This window comes from Lepidothrix coronata, unplaced genomic scaffold (assembly GCF_001604755.1).
Source record: "Lepidothrix coronata isolate B3197 unplaced genomic scaffold, Lepidothrix_coronata-1.0 Scaffold133, whole genome shotgun sequence".
Lineage (NCBI taxonomy): Eukaryota > Metazoa > Chordata > Aves > Passeriformes > Pipridae > Lepidothrix > Lepidothrix coronata.
Genome location: NW_016690313.1, coordinates 527,282 through 549,460, shown reverse-complemented (window position 1 = coordinate 549,460; position 22,179 = coordinate 527,282). Strand labels below are relative to the sequence as shown.

Genomic DNA, 22,179 nt, shown 5'->3' with positions numbered 1-22,179 from the left:
TAGTGGTACGGGATAAAAAGTCTGATTTCTGGTTTATTAGAGTTCTTAGAAAATGGAAATTAAGCAGCAGGTGGTACCTTGAGCAGAGTTTTTAGGGTGGATTACTGCAATGGATCTAGGCAAGTATCAGCTAATAGCAACTTTTGAAATTTCATTTGAAGACTTCTTCCTCCAAAAAATTCCCGTGCCTAATACAGAACCACCAGTTACTACAATGGATTTGTGACAGAGTCTTCATAGAGCTGGATGTGAGAGGTAAAATTCATCAATTCCCAACATCTAGTTCATACATTATCCAACTTAAATAAATGCTATACCTCATCAGTTTAGGATATTGTTTCCAGTGATAAACTACCCACTCTCTGTTTTAATTCCATATCACCACATGTTCCTTTCACTTAAAAAAAAAAAAAAATCTTTTATTCTCGGGATTTTGATCAGACAATAGACAGGACTCTTCCTCTTCACAAAAAAGGTTATCAATTTTTTTAGACAAATAATAAATTCCATTTAAAAAATTATGACAAAAAATTCCTGACTTAAAATTTTGGAAGCCAAATTATTCAAGAATCTCAGAGAGACTGCTCAAAAATTGAGATATCAAGAGTGTTCAGACACCCAAAAAGCATAGGCTCTTACCTTAAAGCTGCCAAGTCCAATTTAAAATTAAATAATAAGCAAAATTGCACTGACAATTGCAAAAGCAGGAATGGATCTGTCTTCTACTGTGGAGCTAGAAACCCATTATTAACAAGATATATTTTAAGAGTTGAGTCAAATGCTGTTGTGTTCACAACTGAATTCTACCAAGGGTAAATCCAGAGGAAAGAAAAGTGTGCTACAAAGGTAAGCTTTTTAATTTCTTCTTCTGTATATATTTGGTTTGTGGGATGCTTCCAAGTAATAAAAAGATGACTTTGTAAACAGAATGTGTAATATGATCCTGAAAAAGAGGCATTTTCCCACCTTCAAGAAGCACAGCTCAGATGGCAAAAGAAATGAAGGAAAAGATTAGGGGAATAGTGACAGATTTTCATAGAGACATCTCAAAATGTTGACATTAAAAATAAATTCAAAGAGATTAAATGGCTTTGAGTAGTCAAGAAACAAATCACATAGATGTGTCATCAGCATAACTCTGGAAACTGGAACCCAAACCACCCTGATGGCTAAAAAAACAGAAGGAGAAGCATACACCACAGAAATCAGCCTGCACCCACCAACAGGAACTAAAATGACTGATTCTGATAAGATGTTAATTTTAAGGAATTTTGCAGTTAAGTGCATTATAACTGTAATCAGGATGTCAATAAAGCTCTGCAAGTATCCTATGGTCATCGGGGTCAGTCAGAGGGACTGTTCTCTTCTGATGTGCCCCTGTGACTGTGTTTCCCTTTCGGCTGTAATGAATTTGAACACCACAGGCTTCTACCCAAATGTCACAACTTAGCCCTTCTTTAAAAACAACAAAACAAAACAATCTTATTTTTCTGTCACTGTTGGCAGCCTTGATGGCCTGCTTGGCCATCTCTCCCACAAGTGTCTGTATTTTTTGTCTAGTGGCTGTTTGTGCCTGGAAGCCCTTACCCCTGCTCTTCCTTCCATCATCAGTCCTCCCAAAGCATTCTCCAAAGCACCGGCTTCTAATTGTTAGCAGGAAACTGTCCATCACACCTGGAAAACTGAGCTGGAAACCGAGAAGATGAAATAGAAAAATAGACTCCACATGACTGTAAGGAGATGAAAATAAGTGTTGGGAATCACAGCAGCCACACAGGAGGAAAATGGGAAGTGCTGGTGTTAACCCTGGAAGACCAAAACCAATCACACAGCCACTGCCCTGGGCTGTTAGATCTGGATTAAGTAACTACTCCATCAGATCTGCCCAGATCCAGGTGTGTGCATCAAATCTTAGCCATAAACTGTTTAACAACATTGTGTGCACATTATGAAAAGCCAGATATGTAACCAAACCCACAGCACCCCTTTCACTTGTCTAGTACACTGTCCTATGAAACATCTATTTTCCTTTCTCTTTACCTTACTGCACCAACAGAAGGGTTAAATAGAGGGTGTCATCATGGTGGTTGCTCCAGCATATTTTAAAAGTTCTGTTGCTGCACTTCCCTGCTTTTCCAGCTCCAAAACTGAGGGACTTTTCTTCATGCATCCAGCTCACTTCTTTGGTTTTCATCTTAATAAACCCACGAGGTATGGAGAGGAGATTTCAGAAAACCTGAGCAACTGAGGGGCTCTGTGTTCAGCTGGAAAAACAAGAAATGAATGGGCATGGACAATCCACCGTAGTAGAGAGAAAATCAAATGCCAAAGCCAGTCCCATCTGTTTTCACCTTTTCTAGTGTTTCTCCCCCTGTATACATTGTCCAGGACAGCCACCTTCTAGTAAAGGCTATTTTGTCAAAATGTTCCATGGGGTCTCTATGTTTGTCATCCCTATATCAAGAACAATGTGCATAATTTCATGTTTCTCAGTAATAAATTTAATTTGCCATGTGTCAGCTCAATTACTGAGCTGATCTAAGGCACGATGAATGTTTCTTGCCACTCATTTTGTGCTCAGTATGCATCATAATTTAGTATCATCAGCATATACAGCACATTATGGTGGGTCTTTCTAGCTAGGCAATTTATTTAAAATCAAACTATGAATCCAGGTGTTAATCACACTTAACTATTCCCTTTTGGGGGGATCCCTCAGCACAGAAAATTCATTTTCTTTCATGTATTTCTTTGCCATGTCCTTCTCAGCCTCTGTTAGGTTCATCTTCAGAAGCAGCCTGTCATGTAGATCCTTATCAGAGATTTTCTGAAAACCTAGATAAAATATGTCATATGCACCACAATTATCTACTTTATACCTCCTAAGCTCATTAAAGAGGTCAATTAGTCATTATTGCCTTTTTTAAACCCCCTCTGGCAGCCTCAGGTTAGACTTTGGTTCCTTAATGCAGGCAGTACTCAAACCGAGTGAGTGCTCCCAGGAGCCAAGTGCTCCTGCAGCCAGAGCTGAGCACCGGCACTTTTAGAGGGAAAAAAAAAGGAAAAGAAAAAGAAGGTAACTGCCCACTGTTCCACTCACATATTAAATATTGATGAAAAGACTGAGAAAATAGAGCTGGAAACGTAAAAAAATCACATCTGAGTGAAGAAAAAAAAATCACGGAGAGAGCAGGAGGAAGGGCGGGGAGGGGGCAGCGAACACTGCAGAGCACTTTTGTAAGCAGAAGCTGAAATTAGCGGGGGGGTATCTATTTGCAAGCAGAACAAACACACTTCCCTCTGCTAATTTTTGGCTTCTGGTTGCACAAGTGCACTGCAGGGCACACACCTTCCTTACCGTTTCCTCCTGTTCAGTGCTTTCCAGGTGATATCTGTGAAACAGCAAAGGAGGAGCACCTCCATTTTAAGTGCTGACTGTAAGCACCTGGATGACTCCTAGCACTTTGTTTTGAAAATAAGCATATAGAGGTTTTGGGTTATTCCAACAGAACCTTCCTTACAGCACTTCTCCAGGGTGCTGTACTGGTGGATGAACCAACACAGCCAAGCATCCAAGAAGACTCATGGCTGCCTTGTTCTTCCTCTGTTGACCCATCTCAATTTCTTTGTGGGTCCCAGACAGGACCATGCAGAGTTATGTGAAGATGGAGAAACCCGGCTCAGTGGGGAGGACAGGGAGAGGAATGTGCCCCAACCCCAGCTGAAACTCCCTCTAGGACCTCTCTGCAGAGCATCTCTTCCCTGCTGACCATGAACTATTCCCAACTCATCTCCTTGATGTTTTCGCTGCCATTGTTGTGGTGCAAATTGAAGGAGAGAAATGAAATGGAATAAGAGAATGAAAGAAGGCTATTCCTGCCTCGATCTCATTATCTCTGCTGAAAAAATGAGCAATCATGGCAGTGAGAAACAAAATCTCTGAGGAGTGCTACTCCAGGCAGAGAAAGCAGCATCTGGGGGAAGGAGAGCATTAATATGTGCTTTTCAACCAACTGCATTTCAATTTACTCCTGGACTCTAGATTTCTTTTATTAATTTAGGAGTGTTCCTAGTTTATTCTGTAATCTATGCCCTGCATTTTACAGAATTAGATGTCTATTTTTTTTTTCTGTTCTTTTTTCCTAGTTTTGTTTGGCAGTGTTACAGATGATCACATTTCCTTCTATTTGCAAGTTTGCTTTATCTATATTTCACAGTTGCAATCTGGGCTGTCCACTATCTTATTACTGTGTGATAAGTGATATCTCCTAAAACTGCACGTGAACTCATTTTTCTCTGTTCCCTTAAAATCCCTTCAAAGTTGGCTCATCTGAAATAACAAATCGTTGTCTTATGACTGGCAATTATTAGTTTGGGCTTGTTAGTTTTGATATCTAAGGTAATTTAATGTGTAACCTTTTTATAGTTACTCATAGCATTGGACTCTATGTAAAGTCCAATTTGGCATTACTTTCTTAGCTATTAATTGCAACCCAGCTGGGCTCTGCATATATTAGAACAAAGAAATACTTTCATGAATAAATCTCTGCATCAGTTCCTAATACAAACATTTTAAGGGCATCCAATTAATGAGGAAAACTGAGGTAGGTCACACACACTATACCATTTGTGATAACATCTTTTGTATTTACTAGAATTCAGGTGACCAACATAACAGAATGGATGGTTTTATAGACTAAGCCAATCTTGCACTATGACAAACTAACATTTATCAATATCTCGCTATCTGTGATATCCTGAGTTCATTTTTTTTCCTGTTCTCAGTTCTGCTATTTATGTCCTGATCCTCCTGTATCATCCACGCAAGAAGAACTTTATACCCATGTTGAATCTTATGAAAGGCTAAAGGGGCCTTCTCCAGGGGAGGGATATGTCCTTTTGCAGCCAGTCAAACATGCAAAGAGCTGAGTTGTGTCAGCAACAAATACTCAGATTTTTTGCATTGCTTCCCAAACTAGACATGTTAATTACCAACCTTGTTTCCAAACGACCTTACTTGTGCTAAAATTCCCAATGCCTTAAAAGGATGAGATGCAGCTGAAATTTATTAAGAATTTGAAGAAATCTATGATAACACCATGCAAAGAAAAGCTTTGTATCATCAGTAAGAGGTAAACATATGAACAAATAGTTACAAAAGTAAGTTGCCATAAATACCTCGATGATACTGGCACAGCACTTGGGGGCTTTGTCTTACAACTGAGAAATCAGCACAGTAGCAGAGAAGTTAAATAATCTGTAAATCTGATTACATCAAATAGATGATGTTTCACTCTCCATTCATTTATTTAAAATTTTCTCTGTTTTTGAAGAAGTGGTGTCTTTTTTTTTGGTTGAATGTGGGGGTGTGTTAACACGTTCCTCTGCTCAAGAATATGATCATGCAAATCTGTTTATTATTGAGAAATAACTGTGTATGTATGCTGCTGTCAGCAGGGTTTTCTGTGGTGATCACTGAGTCCAGTGAGAAAATAATATAATTTCAATTTTGCTAGCACTCCTGAATCCTCAGACACCTCCTCTGCAGGAACACTCTGGTTCCTGTGAAACAAGACCACCATGAATAAGAGCACTTGAAGACCACCACATCAGGACTATGAGCATTCCAAAATATTTCAATGCCAGACCTTCAGATTTTCAGCAGAGCTCAGACCTGCGCCTCTGGAATAATAAACCCACTAATTATTCTGCAGCAAAATCATAAGTCTGGGAACGAAAATCCTGTTATCCTAAACTAAAAGCCATCCTACGTGCTGTGAAGCCCTTGCCAGGACCATAGGCATTAAAAGAAAGTGCTACGTGGATTAAATGCGGGCTCACCTGCCAGGCAGCATATGTTTCGCTCCTGTCAAACCCAAGGGTTCTGTAAAGAATTGAGACAGATGCTTATCTCACCTCCTGCACCTTTTGGAGGGATCATGTCACAGCATCCCCATCATCAGAATGCTTTATTGTGAAACACAGCACCCTTTTTAACACTGGTTTGCCAGCAGCCTGTGACTTGCTGGTAAGAGTTTTTCTTCCACGTCAGCCAGTCTTGGCTATCCTAAGTTTTCCTAAAGTGACACGTTGGAATTCCCCGCGCGCGTATCAACCTGGAGATACGTGAGGTGCAGTGAATTGTAAACTTTCACAAGTGATTTACACGTTCCAGGTTTTAATACCCTCTCAATTCTTAAATGGATTAAGGAGGACAGTCTTTAGCTACATTTGACAGAGATTATTCTCGACATGGCCTATTTTTCATGGTAGTCATTTATTGTACTTGGTAATTAGCTATATGGCCTTCTGCATCGATTTTTTTTCTTTCTGAATCTACTCTAGGTCTGCTTCCTAAATGCTGAATATGGTGTTTAGTGACACCACTTTTGTTTATTCTGCAGTCTGGCATATTTGATAATTCATTCATTTCTTCACATGATGTAAATTGGCAAGGAATAAACTAAGGTTGGAAATAAAATGGCTTTGGCTGTCACAGGATGGATAAAAGCTCTGGAATGGCTGCCCAGTAATAGGAATATTGAGGGCCAAAAACCCAACTGTTTTTTCAGATGAAGCTTACCCAGTTCCTGAAAAGGTTTGTGAGACCTAACATAGTAGCTCTAGTACTGAGGAAATGGGTCCCAAAACACAAGATGCCGTTTTCAGACATTTGCGAGGTGAGTGTTCACGCACAGCATGATTCATCATCACAAAATATCACAGCATTTTCTTGTGTGTGCACAAAACAAACAGAAAATTAATCATAGCTCATTACTTATAGGCTTCCCTTTGAGCCTTGGAAAGGCTAACTCTGACTTGGAACACTGTTGTTTCCACGGGGGAAGTCTGGCTTTTAAAAAAATTTAGGGGCACATGCAGCCGATTCCTGATGCAGAAGTACTTGCAGTTTGTAAGGTTGCACATGCTACCAGATCCTGCTTTGTGATATTTTCCACGAAGACCATCCATCACAGTTGCAGCCTTGCACCTTGCTTTTGTCTCCCAAATATCTCCCACTTCTGAAGCTCCTTCCAGCTCCACTTGCATCTCTGGACCTGTGGGCCCTTTTCTTGGATTGTAGCAAGGGACAGAATGCAGTGTCTGCTCCCTTTTGTGCATTCTTCACTTTCACCATATCTCTGATATTACTGGAGAGGGCTGGGAACCACAGTAACCCAGAAAAACATCCTCCAAGAGAATTCAGCAGAAGAGTCAGATAACATCCACATCTACAACATCTAAGACTACATCTGTAACCTTTGCACTGAGACCTTGTGTGGCACACGACAAACATAATCAGCTCCAGGATGGCTGCCAAAATCCCCTGAGGAGCTTCATCAAGGGACAACCCCAGCTCCACATGCTCTGGTCCCCCCTGCCTCCTGCAGGCAGCTCTATAAATGCTAAAGCCACCTAAAGGGGAACAGAAAAGCATTTCCTTTTCTTCTGTGTATCTGTAACAACAACAGATACCAAGACTGTGACAGTTTGGAAACAGACCCATGGGAATCGTTGCATGGCACTGTGAAGGTGAAAGGCAAACACAAGCACAAAGAAAGCACAAGAACCCAGAGAATAAGCATTTAAACAAACCAATATGCTGCTCTCCAGAAGCAAGCTCTCCCATCAGAGCAGACTCATGGCTTCATTTTCCATATTCCGTGCTCCAGTCACTCATTCAAGTCATTGTCAGCAATGACATTTCTATTGTTGCTGCAGTGGCAGGAGAGTATAACTTTTCAGAAGGTGTGGGGGCTGGGGTAGGGCTGAATTTATCTTAGTGAAACAGGGGAAGAACCAGGAGGGATGGGTGAATACAGTAAGACAAAGTGTTTCTGTATCAAATGGGATCTGTAAAGCTGCCCCATGTAATACTAGATTTGGAAGTTGTTTGTGTAGCTCTTTATATTCCCAGACTTAGTTCTATAAATGAACCCCGTCCATACCTGCTCTTTTACAGGAGCCCAGGGAGTATGGAAGCAGGCTTACCACTCCTTGAGCCTAAGGGAGAGCTCAGGCTCTTCTCTGCACCAGGGCAAGGCTCTCAGGCTAGATTTGTCAGCACCTCAAGCAACAGAAGAAGAGTTTTACCATGGAGATCTATTCAGGGGCAGAGGCTGTGGATGAGTGTCTGTAGCCTGAGATTTTCCAGCTGCCTCAGGGAACATTGAAAACAAGGACAAGTTGGTGTCAGTTAGACAAAAACATTGCTTACACCTGGGACTATCCCAACCCCAGGGTAGCAAGAGAACCTTGGAGGGTTATATCAGTACCATAAAGTGGCTTAAAACTTTTTCAAACCCTACTCTCCTTACCTAGAACAAAGAAGTGGAGCCAACCACCATCGCTTATGACAGGTCAGCAGGAATGCGACTGGGACCATCCCACCCCATTAACCAGCAAGCCAAGAGATAATAGAAATGCTAGTTCACTCTGAACTGAAGGGAGACTTGAAATATCAGTTCAACAACAAAAAGGTACCTATCCCCATCCTAAGCCAACCTACACTGCTAGGTCTTGAAGAAAATTAGTGTAATAAAGCATCAAGTCAAAGCAATATTACCTGTAATCTCAGTCTGGTTAATCATAATTATTTTAAGTATTTATTGTTGGAAATGTGAGGAAAATGCAGAAAGTGAATTGAAAATTGACATGAAGATGTGACAATTACAGTAACAATAATGCCTTTGTACGATGGACTATTCATAAAATGCCTTATATAATCAGATGCACAACAAAAATGCCTGAATGTGTCTTGCCATGTATCAGATAAAACATGAAGTACTTATTTGGCATCAAAACCAGCTGCTATTCCTTCGACATCCATCCCACTTGCAATAGCTTTAGAAAGAACAAGACACAGAAGCATAAGAGGGAAGAGAAAGAAGACAGTGATAAAGATATGAAAAATGCCTGTTTAATTATGCTCCAGATTTTATCTCTGTTTCATATCAGCTCTCTCTCTTTCCTTTCCAAGAGAAATAACTGGCATGTGCTTTATTTTGAAAGCAGATTGACACAAAAAATGAGAATTGGCCATGTATCCTGGCATTAATCTCCCTCCACAACAGCCTGTGATTGAGTCAGAGCTATTATTCTCACTTTCAGGTCTGAGTCATTATCAAAAAGGATGCTATTTCTCCAGCACCCTTTCCAGTAGGAATATACACTGTCTAGCAGGGACATTGCAGAGCACTTCAAGTCCTACAGAATTTTCTCTGGCTCTTGCTTTTGTCCTGCTCATCCAATGAAAAACTGAAAGCCAAAAGGAGTACAAGGAAATGGTATTGCTGTTCCAGTTTCCTTATTATCTACTTTCTTCCATCTTTCTTCAGTTTACTCCATGATAGCATCCAGAATGTTATCTTCCCCACTAAAACCATAGTGCCTCATGAAAACCCTTCCCTGTTGATTTTGAACTCATCCCTTTTACTCTGTATGTACATTAAAAATTGTCTCCCATTATGGTTTCTCTTTCATCTTCTCTGCTCCTGTGCCTTCTGCTTACATGCTTCTAAATATTCTTCCTAAGGATTACTTGACACCCTTTTACTGCCCTGACCTTGAGATAGTCCTTAACAGGCCACCTTAAATACCCCCACTTTCTTCCTACCCAAGGAATGGAAAAAACCCACAGTGTCCCTGTACAGCCCAGCTGCTGAGCTCAGCATAAGACACCAGGTACTCAAGAACATTAATATTCATCAAATATAACATATCTGCTCCCTGCCTCAGCTTCACCTGGGCAAGTGCACCCCACCCCATTTACCAACAGAAGGAGAAATGATCCTGTGCAGGGGGAACATGCTCAGAACCACAACTGCCTGTCAGCTGATGAAATGGTGCATTGCGTAGCTCACTGACCCTCAGTTTAAAGCTTCAGTTCTCTTCTAAAGAAACTGTGGAGCTTTTTACTTGGGTGTGGAGGTGGAAGAGACTGGCTTCAGATGCAGGACTTGCTCCCTGAATTTTCCCAGCTCTCACTAAAGCTTTTGGACAGCTTGGAGTAAGAGAGTAGACACCTCAGAGAGCAGGATAGAGAGCAGACACCCTTCAGCCTGGTGATGACAGAGAACCAGAAAATGGAATGTTGATCCTAACAAATGCTCCTGGTCTGCTCTACTCTGAAGCTGAAGAGAATCTCATCTTCTCTTAATTTAAATTTTTATGTTGTTCTCTTTGATAGAGTACCTGAGTGCTTTCCTCAGCCAAATTTCTCAGCTCACTACCTGCTTTCCGTGCAAACACCTGTGGAGATCTGAAGGCAGAATTGTGCCTGTTGTTGTAGTTATGAAAATAATGCAGGACTCAACTAATGCAATTCTTATGCTTAGACCCCTTTAATCAAGCAGCTTTTCCAAATCATCTTATTGAACTCTTTTCAGGAACAGTTCTGACTCCTGCTCTTCACATGCTGCAGATATTCAGTGGCATGGCCGTGGGACTGGCTGGCAGAGGCACCCAGCTTCAGAAAAGAGACAAGGCTTAAACTGCTCTGGGGTTTATCCAGCATTCCTGGGAACTCACTACCTACAGGAGACCACATTCCAGTACTTCCATTAGCAAAAGGATATTTTTCCAACATAACTGGGTGCCAGTATCCAGAGCACTCAGCAGCAAAGATACTGGCGCTCAGGGATAGGGTCCCTTCTGACAGTGTTTGGATGGGACCTCAGGAGCTGACAGGACTACAACTCTTTTTTTCTTTTCTTTCTTCTTTTTGTTTTTGGTTTGGTTTGGGTTTTTTTTTGGTTTGCCATATCTAAAGCTTATTTTTTACCAGTCATTTGAAAAAAAAAAATAAATTTGAGCTACAGCTTAGGTGCATTTTTGTTTCTGGACAAATCTCCAAGAGCCATCACTTACTCCCTTCATTCAACATCACACTTCACTTAAGTGACTTTTCAGAACTAAGCCTGTATGGAACTGACTGTAGTATTTTATCCTCTCTGTGAAATATTCTTCACTTTTGTGACACCAACTAGTCTTGAAATGCTGTAAAAATGCTGACAGAAGAAATACCAGAGAACGGTTTTAAAAAGCTTGTGAAGGATCGGTAGGTCCAGAGGTGTTTTTTCAGCACAAGAACAGCTGGGGGACATTTAAAACCAAACGGAAAAAATTCTAAAGGACACAGAAGATTTAGTGTATTTGAGGGAGTCACCAACATGAAAGGTAACATATTTTGGTGGAGGCTGGAGGGGACAGGATCTGATGGACAGTATGTCAGCCCTATAGCAGGAACAGGGGGGCAGGCAGCACTGCTGGAACATGGGGAAAGCAATGAAATGAGAAAGGTAAATGAAGCGAAGTGTAGCATCAGGCAGAGGCCCCAACATCACAAACACGGTCACAGTGTACAGTTTCATAGATCCCCTGAGTTTTACATTGAAGAGAAGTGACAAAATCATCAGGAGAGAAATGAGAATGACCAGCAAAAGCCTGAGGAGGAACAGTGTGAGAAGGGAGTCAAAAACACTAAAGAGCTGCCTGAGGTTAGTGCTACTGGACTATGATTTATGGAGGGATATATTCAAAACTGCCTCAAAGGTTAAATGTGAAGCTTGGACAAGAGAATGAGAGAAAAGAAAACCTTCAAGAGTCCAAGATGCAAGCAAGATATGTGGCATGTGCTGCTCAGCTAGCACAACTGCACTGGGAAACTGAATTCCTGAGCAGCATCTCCTTGTTTTGCTGCCCTGAAGGGACACTCCCAGTCGTGTCTTTGTCATTTGAATGCTGATGGCTTCCACTCCTACAGCACCTGTAGTACAACAAAGGAAGAACCCCTAAAATAAGGCTGTGGAATGTTCATTAAACAGTCTTCCAGGATTTCATTTTCAAATGTAAGCACCAGTCCACATCCATGCTTACACATAGAGGTGCATATACACATATACATTAGGTTGAGTTTTCTTCTGCTCATCAGAACTCTTAACAATATTATTCAGTTGTGTTTAAAGTTTTTCTTAGAAATCCAGGTGAAAATAAAAGTAATTTATGAAAACATGTCCCACAGTCTCACTTTGGAGAGACCAAAGTGGTACTTCTCAGTCTCCCAAATAAAAGTCGCAGCAGAGTCAGATTTATAACCCCACCCCCCTTATTCAGTCTTTCCCTAAGTCTTTACTGCATTCTGTAAGAAATCATTCACCTTTCAAACCAAGTGGTCCTGCAGGTTCTTTCCTGCACCCACATCCCAGGCTCCTCTTTTGCCTTCATCCAGCTGCATCAACAAGAGTCTTGTCCATCTACAGATGGCACTTTGTGGCTCCTGAAGGGTGGAATTTGTGGCCAGTTAATTTAATTTTGCACCCTCTACAATTATGGGGATTGTTCTGCTTTTAATTCAAGTCATATAGCCCTTTTTCACTTAGCTTTGTTACATCTTTAATTACGACCTTAGGCTGAGGTGGTATAATTTTACTTTAAGAGTTATGCCAGAACTCAAGTACTGACATCTCCAGGGTTCATAGAAATTGCAGGGATCATAGGAATTTAACTCGATAATTACCTCAATATTTCAAGTCAGACAATCACCATATAAAATAATTATGGGTTGTTGTTTTTCCAAATTCACTTTGTGGGTTACTGTAGGTTATTGCAGGTTACAATATATGAAGTTAGATAGATAGAGAAACAGAGATAAAGAGGTATGCAAGATTATTCAACCAGATGGCTAAGGAATGCCAAAAGACAGACAGATTTTTTAAATGCATAAAATAGCAAATAGCACATTCCCAATTAAGGAATGCTCACATCAAGGATTCTTTTCCATCACCTCTTCAGCCACAGAAGTTTTTTTCCCCATGGGACTTGTAAAGATTGGCATAAACTGGAGCAAAAATACCCTTTGTAGTCTTCTTGCATGAAATCTTCAAGAACTGGCCCTTCTGTCACCCATATAAATTTCCTTTTACTAACAGAAGCACTCTTAGCCAGCTCTTCTACATGTTCCTTGGCACAATTATGATGATTTAGGCTGTAAGCTACTACTTGCTAAGGTTTCTTTATTTAATTTTAAAAGCAGTAATTAAGAAAGACCAAAAGTGAAATATTTTAATATACTATAAACTGATTACGTTTTGTGGGGATATTTTCCCCCCTTCAAAACACCAATGCTTTTGTTATCTCTCGCACATAAAGATGCAGGAAAAAAAAAATTACTTGGCATGATTTCCGTCATGTTGATTCTTCTGGGTTCTCAAATATTATGATCCATGGAAAGTCTGGATTCATGCTTACTTCTACTCTTCATTAAGTCAGTTGTAGTTGAATTGCTGGTAGGGCAGGCTGCTGATACAGTAGGTGGGCATGCTGAATAAAATACATACCACAGCTGTACCTGCACTTGTCAGAGAGCCAACCTGCTTTACGCCAGTCTGTTCTCCACTGCTTCCTGGTCATAGCCCATCTGTTTCTGAATTCATAAAATGCTGAAGAACACAAATATCTGAACCTATTATAGGTAACATGCTTCAATTAAATTCTGATTGTGGAGCTGTGCTTAACAGACTAACATTGGTAATGTATCAAATAAAATGGACACCCACCCATAGATATTTCAGTGGAATTCGGAGGCTTTTCTATGTAGTGGCTTCTACATATGGTGCACCTGGCCAATATTCTTGCAGTTGCAAACAAAATCAAACCCAAAAACAACCTGCCAAGACAGAGTATGGAAGGTTACTAAGACAGATTAGATAAAAACCTACATATAGGGAGAGGTTTCACGGTAGGAGCCCTTACAGGTGAAGTAAGCCAGACAGCTATTAACCTGAAGTTACCAATAGCTTAAAGTGCTTTACATTTCAGTTGGATTCGATGATAACATAGAATAATAATGCACACAAAAATGATTGCACTAATAAAAGTTTACCATGTATACATAATTTTTGCATGGGGGGTGAAACACTCAATTTTACAAGGTCAGTTTTCATAAAAGCTATGATTTAAAGGAACTCAGCAGGCTGTCAATAACTGACTTAATAGGAACAGACTTTAAACAGAAAAAGTAGGTGAGGGATATATCCCCAGGAAATTTGCTGAGGATACCTGCAGTACCTATGATTAAACTATCTGTCCTCTGGATGTCATCATTGCTCTTTTTATATGCTGTTGGTTAAAGATGCATTTATGTAGAAGATAACTGCAGTCCTAAGGAAGCTGGCTTGGGTGCATTATTTTTGGTAGCTCAGTGCATTTCTAATTAGAACTGAATTCACAAGAGTGTGGTCCATATCATTACTATTTATAATCTCTAATGAACCTTTTTCTATAATGTAATGCAAAAAAAATTTAAAAATGACCCCCTGTGCACATTTCATTTGATGAAAACTCACGTCTCTGCTTCAAGAAGCACTTTATGCCTCTTCACAAAAAATTTGCATCTTTCCATATGTGCAGCTGAGACATAGCTGCCAGTCAGCAATAGTGTTTGCAGTATTTGCAAAAATCTTTACTTTAACCTGGAACCAGAATTTAAAATTTCAAAATAAGGTGCTTAATTTCTCTGGCAAGGGAATACTCCATTAGCGCTGATGCACCAGAGCAGAAACGAAAAATTTGGAATACACCTTACTGTGACAAGACTGACCCTGAGAGATTTGACAGAGAAAACAGACCAAAGTGTGGCACTGCAGATATTTACTATATTCCTACAAGATCTTTTATAAGATATTACAGCAAAATAGCCTAAGTAGAAGCAGATTCTAGGCTGAATCACTCTCCTGGCACGAGCTATATGATTGAATTCAAACCTTCTCAGTACCTTTCAAGTCCAGATGAATCTAAAGACAAGGAGGGGGCCGTCCTGGCGTGTTGGGTCTGCTGGCAGGTGGTGGATGCTGAACCAGCCCAGCCAGCCAGGGAAGGAGACTGTCACCTTTGCACTTCTTTTCTTGCGCCGTGCCAAATGTTTCTCAGCTGCTGTCAGCAACCATCCTGAAACACCTGAAACAGTGTCAATTTTAGCAGCCTGGGGATCACTCCAGAAGTCTCAGAAATACAAGTATGATGTCCTTCTCCCTTCTGCACGGCCATTGCACACGAAGTGAGTTGTCAGAGAGCTACATTGCATCAAAAAACCCTCCAGCTTTCACAGAGGAATTACTATGGAGCTTTCAGAGAGAGATGATGCCCAAGTTGTACAAGCTGAGGTTTTACATATAACTTCTCACCAATAAACACTCCTCACTCACCAAATTGACTGAGATCGAGTTTCCACAGAGGCAGGGGGATAGGTGCTCCATTCCCATCTTTATCCAAAGTATTAGTTAGATAGCATTCAGCAAATCACACTGAAGTCTACAAAGAGAACCCAGACTGAGCTTGCAAGAAATAGAGCCTCTGAGCTTCAAGCCAGCAAAGCTAGAGGTACTTATAGTCTGTTAATTTTTTGTGTGTCTGTGATTTTGGAAACACTCAGAAGCCTCCTGCTGTTAACAAGGCTGAACAACTCAGCATTTTTTTCGTGCCTCAGCCCTGGGAGGATCATAAAGTTTGATAGTCTTCTAAGTAGTTCATAGGTGCAGCAGAATGTGTTAGGTGAGCTAACTGGGCAAATCCCTCAAAATGGGCCCTTACCTTCCTTTTGAGGAAGAGATGGAGGGTTCCCTCATCCTTATACCCAGTAGCTAATAGAAGCACATCAGCTTCTGAGGGAAAAGACCATTTTCAGGGGTCCTTACTTCTATTTAAAGTGAAACACAGCAACAGGTGACAGAACAGGAATAAATGACAGCTTTGAGGAAGGCCTATGGGGTTGGACATAGCAATGTGTTACTGTGGCTTCGTGGCTCCTGGACCACAGCCAGCCTGGGTTTCATCTGGGACACAGACTCTGCCCCTAGAGAAGCCTCATATGCCAAAAGGGCTGTGTGAATATCTCACAAATCACCACAGAGCCAACCTCCTTGGAGGATGCGCTCTTTATTTTCAGCATGTTGTCTTTCCTGACTACCCGATATATTCAGGGGAGCTGTGCCAATTCATTTGTTACAATCAGAAGTATAAAGCAGCATTATTAAAAGATATATTTTAGGATGTTTATTCTATTGTTTTTAAGCATCCTCTGGAGATGTGAAAACATGGCTAGAAAAATAACTTCGATGAGCTGCCCCATTTCAACACTGGAGTTTTGCCTTGCATTTTAATGTGTATATTTTCATGCCTCAGCTACACTAACTATACTCCTTTCCTGTTTCTATTTATTTTGGAAGCAATATATGTTTACTAAATCAGTTGAAAAATGTTAATGATCAGTTCATAGAATACTAATGTGGATTCAAATTACTTTCACATGAATCAAGACAAATTAAAAAATACTGTTTGATCATAGACTGCTTCAAATCCATGTCACAAGAATTCTAGTATCTTGAAATAAAGATTTCTTTTTTTTTTCATTTGGTTAAGATCTCATTAGATATTAAACTGATCAAAAAGGTGTGGGGACAAGAACACATGGATTATCCATGGTTCATGTAACGAAGAGAATGGATAAACCCTCAGTGTGTGTGTAAGTGTGGTAAGGGGGAGGGTATCAAAACCAGTTGCACCACAAGCAACGTCTCTTCCATGTGCCTGAAAAGGAAGAAAGAGACATGTAAGTGCAAGCAAGAGTTGTGACATGGATACAAGCCAGCCCTGACTGGTAGCATATTATTCAGCCCTGAGAAATAGATGTGAAACCTGAAGACTGGTAACCTACATGGACAGTGGGTCAAAAGGTTTCCAACAGAAATTTTTATTGCATCTCATCAAATTCACTGAAACTGAGGCACACTCCGAAGATGAACCAATTCCGGTGACACTTCAGCTCGATCTTGTCTTGACCTGAAACATGGTTGTGTTTCAGAACTGCCTTTCAAGTGTGTCTTACAGTCTAAAGGTAGGAGCTTCCAAACTATGAAATTCCTACAGGTTTTAGTGGAGGAGAATAACCCAATTTAGTGACCTCCACTGGGGAGAAGCAGACGACTCAGATGTTGCAGCACACGTGCTGTTTGGGAGCGGTGTGCTAGCTAGGAGCATATGCTGTGCCCAGCGGCCATACCTACTCACAGGTGACAAGGAACACACAACCTCTGGCAAACCAGGCTTCATAGTTCTGCTGCTCACAGAAAGCCTTTCCCCCCCACCCCCATCTGTAAAAATCTGCCTTTTTCCAGGCTCCCAGAAGTTGTGAGTTAACCTCTTAGTGCTTTGTCACACAGGAATACACGTGCAAAACGCTTCTTACATGGATGCATCATGATAATGCGCACGGTGGCTTTGCTGAGCGGGTCAAACTAGCGTCACTGAACAAATCAATATTGGAGGGGAAAACCAGCCTTGCTAGGTAAATTGCAGCTGTACCAGGGCGCCTTCTAGACCCCAGTGCAGTGAAGATGCACAGGCAGAGCAGCCTGTACTGTAGTACAGGCCAGTACTGGGCACAATGATCTCCTTTTCCCTGGTAGAAAGCAGAAGTTTACAGTAATGACACTAATCATTGCATAGACCTTGTATGCTGACCCATGAGGGGCTAGTGGTTGCTAAGAACTTATCTCTGCTCACCTTTTCCTTATTCATGAAGGGTAAAAACATTTCCTTAGCCATGGTTGTCGTGAATTGGCTTTTAGGAATGTAAGGCAGGATGCTGGGCTGGGTTTGCCTCCTCCACTATAATTTTGCAGAGGCCGGGTAGAACATTCAGCTGTTTCTTTACTTTTTAATTTTCTTCCTTTTTTTTAATATACAAAAATTTACTTTATCGTGGATATTTTATGCGTGACAATTAAGACTCATCTAGGAAAATATCGGAAGGAATAAGCTCTCCAACCTACTCTATTTCATTCAAGACAATTTTATCTAACCGATTTTTAACAAATTTAAAACATTGCCCACATCTACTCTAGCTATGAGGCACTGGTAATCAAGTCAAGCACCATTGACTATGAGAATAGTGAACTGTATAAAATGACTTCTCAGCATTATGTAGTGTCAGAGCACGATTTAAATAACACGTTCATTATTCAAGGTCTCATAATTTGTACATATAGAAATAGATACAGGGAGCTGAAAGAGGCTTTCAAGCTTTCAACAGTTAAATAAATAAGCAACCTGTGTCATTACAACTATACTGTACGTTCTTTAAATACCTGATAGGTTGTTGGAAAGCCTTTTTAAAATGAAATGCAATAATACAAAGTGCTAATTTAAGATGAGAGATGCATATACAGTAGTGACGGCTGTTACATGTTGACGTTGCTTTTAAAGGAATGAACAGAAGATTTGAGAGCAACTGTGCTTTCTGAGTAGGAATCTCAGACATTATTATTATGTTGATGTACAAAAGGGTTCTTACAATTGCAATTACAGGAATCTAATATTAAAGTCATGCTCTTTTCTGTAATTTTAGTGGATGTTGGTGTTTGTTCCTGTGCAAGATGGAATTTATTGTGGAGGTTATTGTCTGGATTTTCATATGCATTTAGAAGATTTCAAAGTAAAATTGTTGCAGTCACATTCTACCTGACACTTCTGGTAGAAGCATAGTTGAAGAAGAGTATTCTACAGTTTTTTTAATAGTACTCAAACCCAGTCTCAGAGAATTTCCTGTAGCTCAATAATTTCATGTTATACTTAGATGAATGAGATTTACAAAATATAAATATGATGTGCCTATTTATATGGAGGTAAAATTTATAGATATATTAATCTGAGCTGTTTATAAGCAATTTTAAAATAAATTTACCAGTTTAGTACTGTCTTGTGTATTTTGTAAAAGACCAATAAATTTGACAAAAACTATTTCTTCACTATGAGGACAGTAAAACAATTGAGCAGGTTGCCCACTCCAGAAGAAGGGTGGCTGCCCCATCCCTGGAAGTGTTCAAGGCCAGGCTGGATGCAGCTTTAAGGAACCTGATCTAGTGGAAGTTGTCCCTGACAAGATGAACTAGATGATCTTTAAAGTCCCTTCCAACACAAACATAGCTATAAGTCTGTGATTCTATTTAACAAAGACAAAACAAATGACAAAAAGACAAACACAAAAGAAAAAACAACCAAGTTTCACCCATCAATTCTCGCCAAAGCAAAAGAATTTCATAAATCTTTCCTACACCTGACACTTGCCCACTTGGGCCCTGTTGTCTTTGCCTGCTGAATTTAAATTGTGAGAGAGAGATGAATTTATGCCATGCTGTTAAGCATTAAGTATCTCAGCAGAAAACATTTTTCCTCCTTTTCTGAGAAGGTCTGTGTCTCTAGACAGAGCAGGGCAGACAGCTGTGTTCCCCTCCTTTCCGAGGAACAGATGAGAAACACTGTCCTCTTCTGACTGGCACTGGAGTAAGCCTTTCTTTTGGAGACCTGGCATTTCTGAGGCATTTCTGAGCTTACCATTCACTCACTGTTGACCTCACAAAGCAGCCTTCCCAAAGGAAAATGCTATTTCCCTCACCTCAGAACACATAGGGGGGTCCATGTGTTCCTCTTTCTGAGTAGTCCTCCCCAGACATCCATTGAGCACTAGGCAAGGATTGAAAGTATTCTTGATGCCTTATAAAGCTTCACTTTACCATTTGCCATCTTCATTGATACTACAAGCCTTGTCCTTTGTCTTTCAGTCCCAGACATGAATATGTGGGCTGCCCAAATCACTCCCTGTGTTTCAACAAATTCTATTGCCTTGTTCAGTCCATAAAACAGCCAGACAGCTGGAATCTCTCCACTGCCCTTTCCTAACTTTCTTCCTGACTTTTATTTCACCATAGCACATAGAATTTGCTCCATAGCATTATTACCACACCATGTCCTATATTGAAAGCATCTTCTCTTTCTTAATACTTCTCAATGTTAGCAAGCTAGTGAAGCTTTAATCCAGTTTTTAGGCATTTCTACCACTGGTTCATGTCAAAACCTCATGTAGAATTTTTCTTCCACACTGATCACTTCTCCATACACAATCCTTCCTCAATACTTGTTCATGACTAAGAGGGAGATATTTCGTATTTACCAATGGATAAGAGCACACACAAACTCTCATCTACTCCAGCAGGTCTTGCAGTATCTTGCTTATATATGGTTGTTTTACTTCAGCATCTCAAAACATTGTTTGCCAAACATAGATCCTTCACAGTACGTCCTAATCCCCCCTGGGAATTCCTGGTGCAATTTAGCTGCACATTTGGATGCTGTGCACCTTCCTTTGTACACCCCGATTTCCTCTAGTAGAAAAACTGTCTCTGTGTAGGGAGGATGCTACTGTATTTTCCACAAAGTTCCGCAGACTGAATGGTCAGGAGATCATGACTCCAGACATGCTGTGGAAATAAGTTTCCCTATAGGGCACCAGCAAGTACCTTAGTGCTGGTGTAAACTGGCTTTACTGAGGTCAGCTGACCTGCAGAAAGTTGCAGTGGATTTGACATTTAGCATCATCTGGCTATTAAAAAAACCCACCAGGCCACGTCATTCATTCGGTGAGCATATCCCGCATCCCTGTGTTTCTTCTGCTGTCTGTGATGCTCTTTTGGGTAGCTAGCTCTGTACATGAACCTATCCCTGTAGGTCAGGCTCAGATCCATCCTTGCCCCGTGCCCTGTCTTTGAGCTATTAGTAGGAGATTCTTAGAGGACAAGAATAAGAAACAGGACAAATCAGAAATCCCTGTGCATCTCTCAGCTTCCAGCAATCAGCTGCTCGGAGGACCTTGAACCGGAGTTTGCCACAGTACCATCATGTTAATAGTCCCCCATGGACCTATCGTCAGCAATACATCTTATTTTTTTGAACTTGTAGCATCCTGTGGAATGAGTTCCACAAAATAATTATGCCCTGCATGACGAAAGTTTGTTTTAAATTCCCTGTGTGATTACAACATTGGAACTCCCTTAGGTCCTGTATTGTCAGAAACAATGCATTAGTCACTCCCTAATCGCTTTCTCCATGACACTCATTACTGTGCACATCTCTGTCTTTTTTCCCTTAGTGGATCCTCTGAAGGGTCTAGTTTGTTTACTCTATCTGCTATATTTCTCTGTGCCTTTCTATCCCTTTGAAACACAGAAATCAACCAAATAAAGGATGCAAGATAAGGCACATTAGATATGTCTGTGACATAGATTTTAACAGTTTGATTTGACTTGCCTTGGTTGTGACTAAATGGTAGTTAGCAAGTAGACCACCAGCACAAAAATCCAAACAACAATTAAAATAGCATTGGCTAACAAATGGTAGTAGCAATAAACAGATTAGTTCCTCAAGGAATAATGTGAAACAAAACAATAAAATAAACAGGTGGAATAAAAAAATAATCACAAGATAATTTCCAAAACTAAACAGCCAGTTCTTATCCCCAACATCTAGTGAAAGCTCCTTTGCTCGGGGAGGAAATTCCTGAGGTTTACCACTTCAGGGGAATGAAAAATAAAGGGAAATACAGAGTTGACTCTCGAGGTCTCTGTGATACAGCAGACAATTGCATCTGCTCTGCTATTGACCCTTTGAACAGGGTTTCAGAAAATCCATGCATTTAAGAAACACTACATGACAGCTTATTACTTCCTAGAACTGTCACATCTCTGGCTGCAAGTGACTCAGCTGAACAAATATCAGCTCATACATTATCATGTATCTGTGAGCAACAAGATTGGTTTTCTTATGCATGGTCAGCACAACACTTTTTCTCTTCTGAAGGAAAAAAAAAAAAAGAGATATTTAGGCTGAACATCTCAGTATTTTCATAAAACGCCTCTCGAAGCAGCTGCATCTCTGGACAATTTCAAAGCACCTGGATAAGAATTTGGGTTCCTCAGCAGTGCTTGCTTTGTACTGGCAAACTCTGACATTCCTCTCTAATGCCATTTCTCTCTGCCATCTCTTCCCTAAGACAAAGAATGTTTGCAGTCACAATTAGCCAAGGGGAGGCAAAATCCCAGCAAGGATTCGACAGCCTGTGACTGGTTCAGTCCCTTCACAAGCTGAATCTCACACAGCCTATGTGACCATTGCAACCTGCCTTGTTCTCACATGCTTTTCTCTTACTCTTTTCTCCCTGGTGAAACAAAAATTTCTCATTAAAAAAAAAAAAGGCTTAAAAAAAGGCTTTTATACAGCAGCCAGTAACCAATTTAACAGCCAGTAATTGAGGTAACATCACTGGGATCTGGAATGGCCTTCTAACTAAGA

General features: G+C 40.5%; 1 long non-coding RNA gene across 1 annotated transcript; it reads right to left on the bottom strand.

Annotated features, from left to right (window-relative positions):
• Positions 1–11,494: 11,494 nt before the first annotated feature.
• LOC108503206 lies at positions 11,495–15,032 on the bottom strand. Its single transcript, XR_001876765.1, has 6 exons — positions 14,774–15,032; positions 13,557–13,666; positions 13,371–13,462; positions 13,171–13,296; positions 12,158–12,277; positions 11,495–11,767 (listed from the first exon to the last, which is right to left on the bottom strand). It is a non-coding gene; the product is annotated as an uncharacterized LOC108503206 (long non-coding RNA).
• Between the last annotated feature and the right edge of the window lie 7,147 nt (positions 15,033–22,179).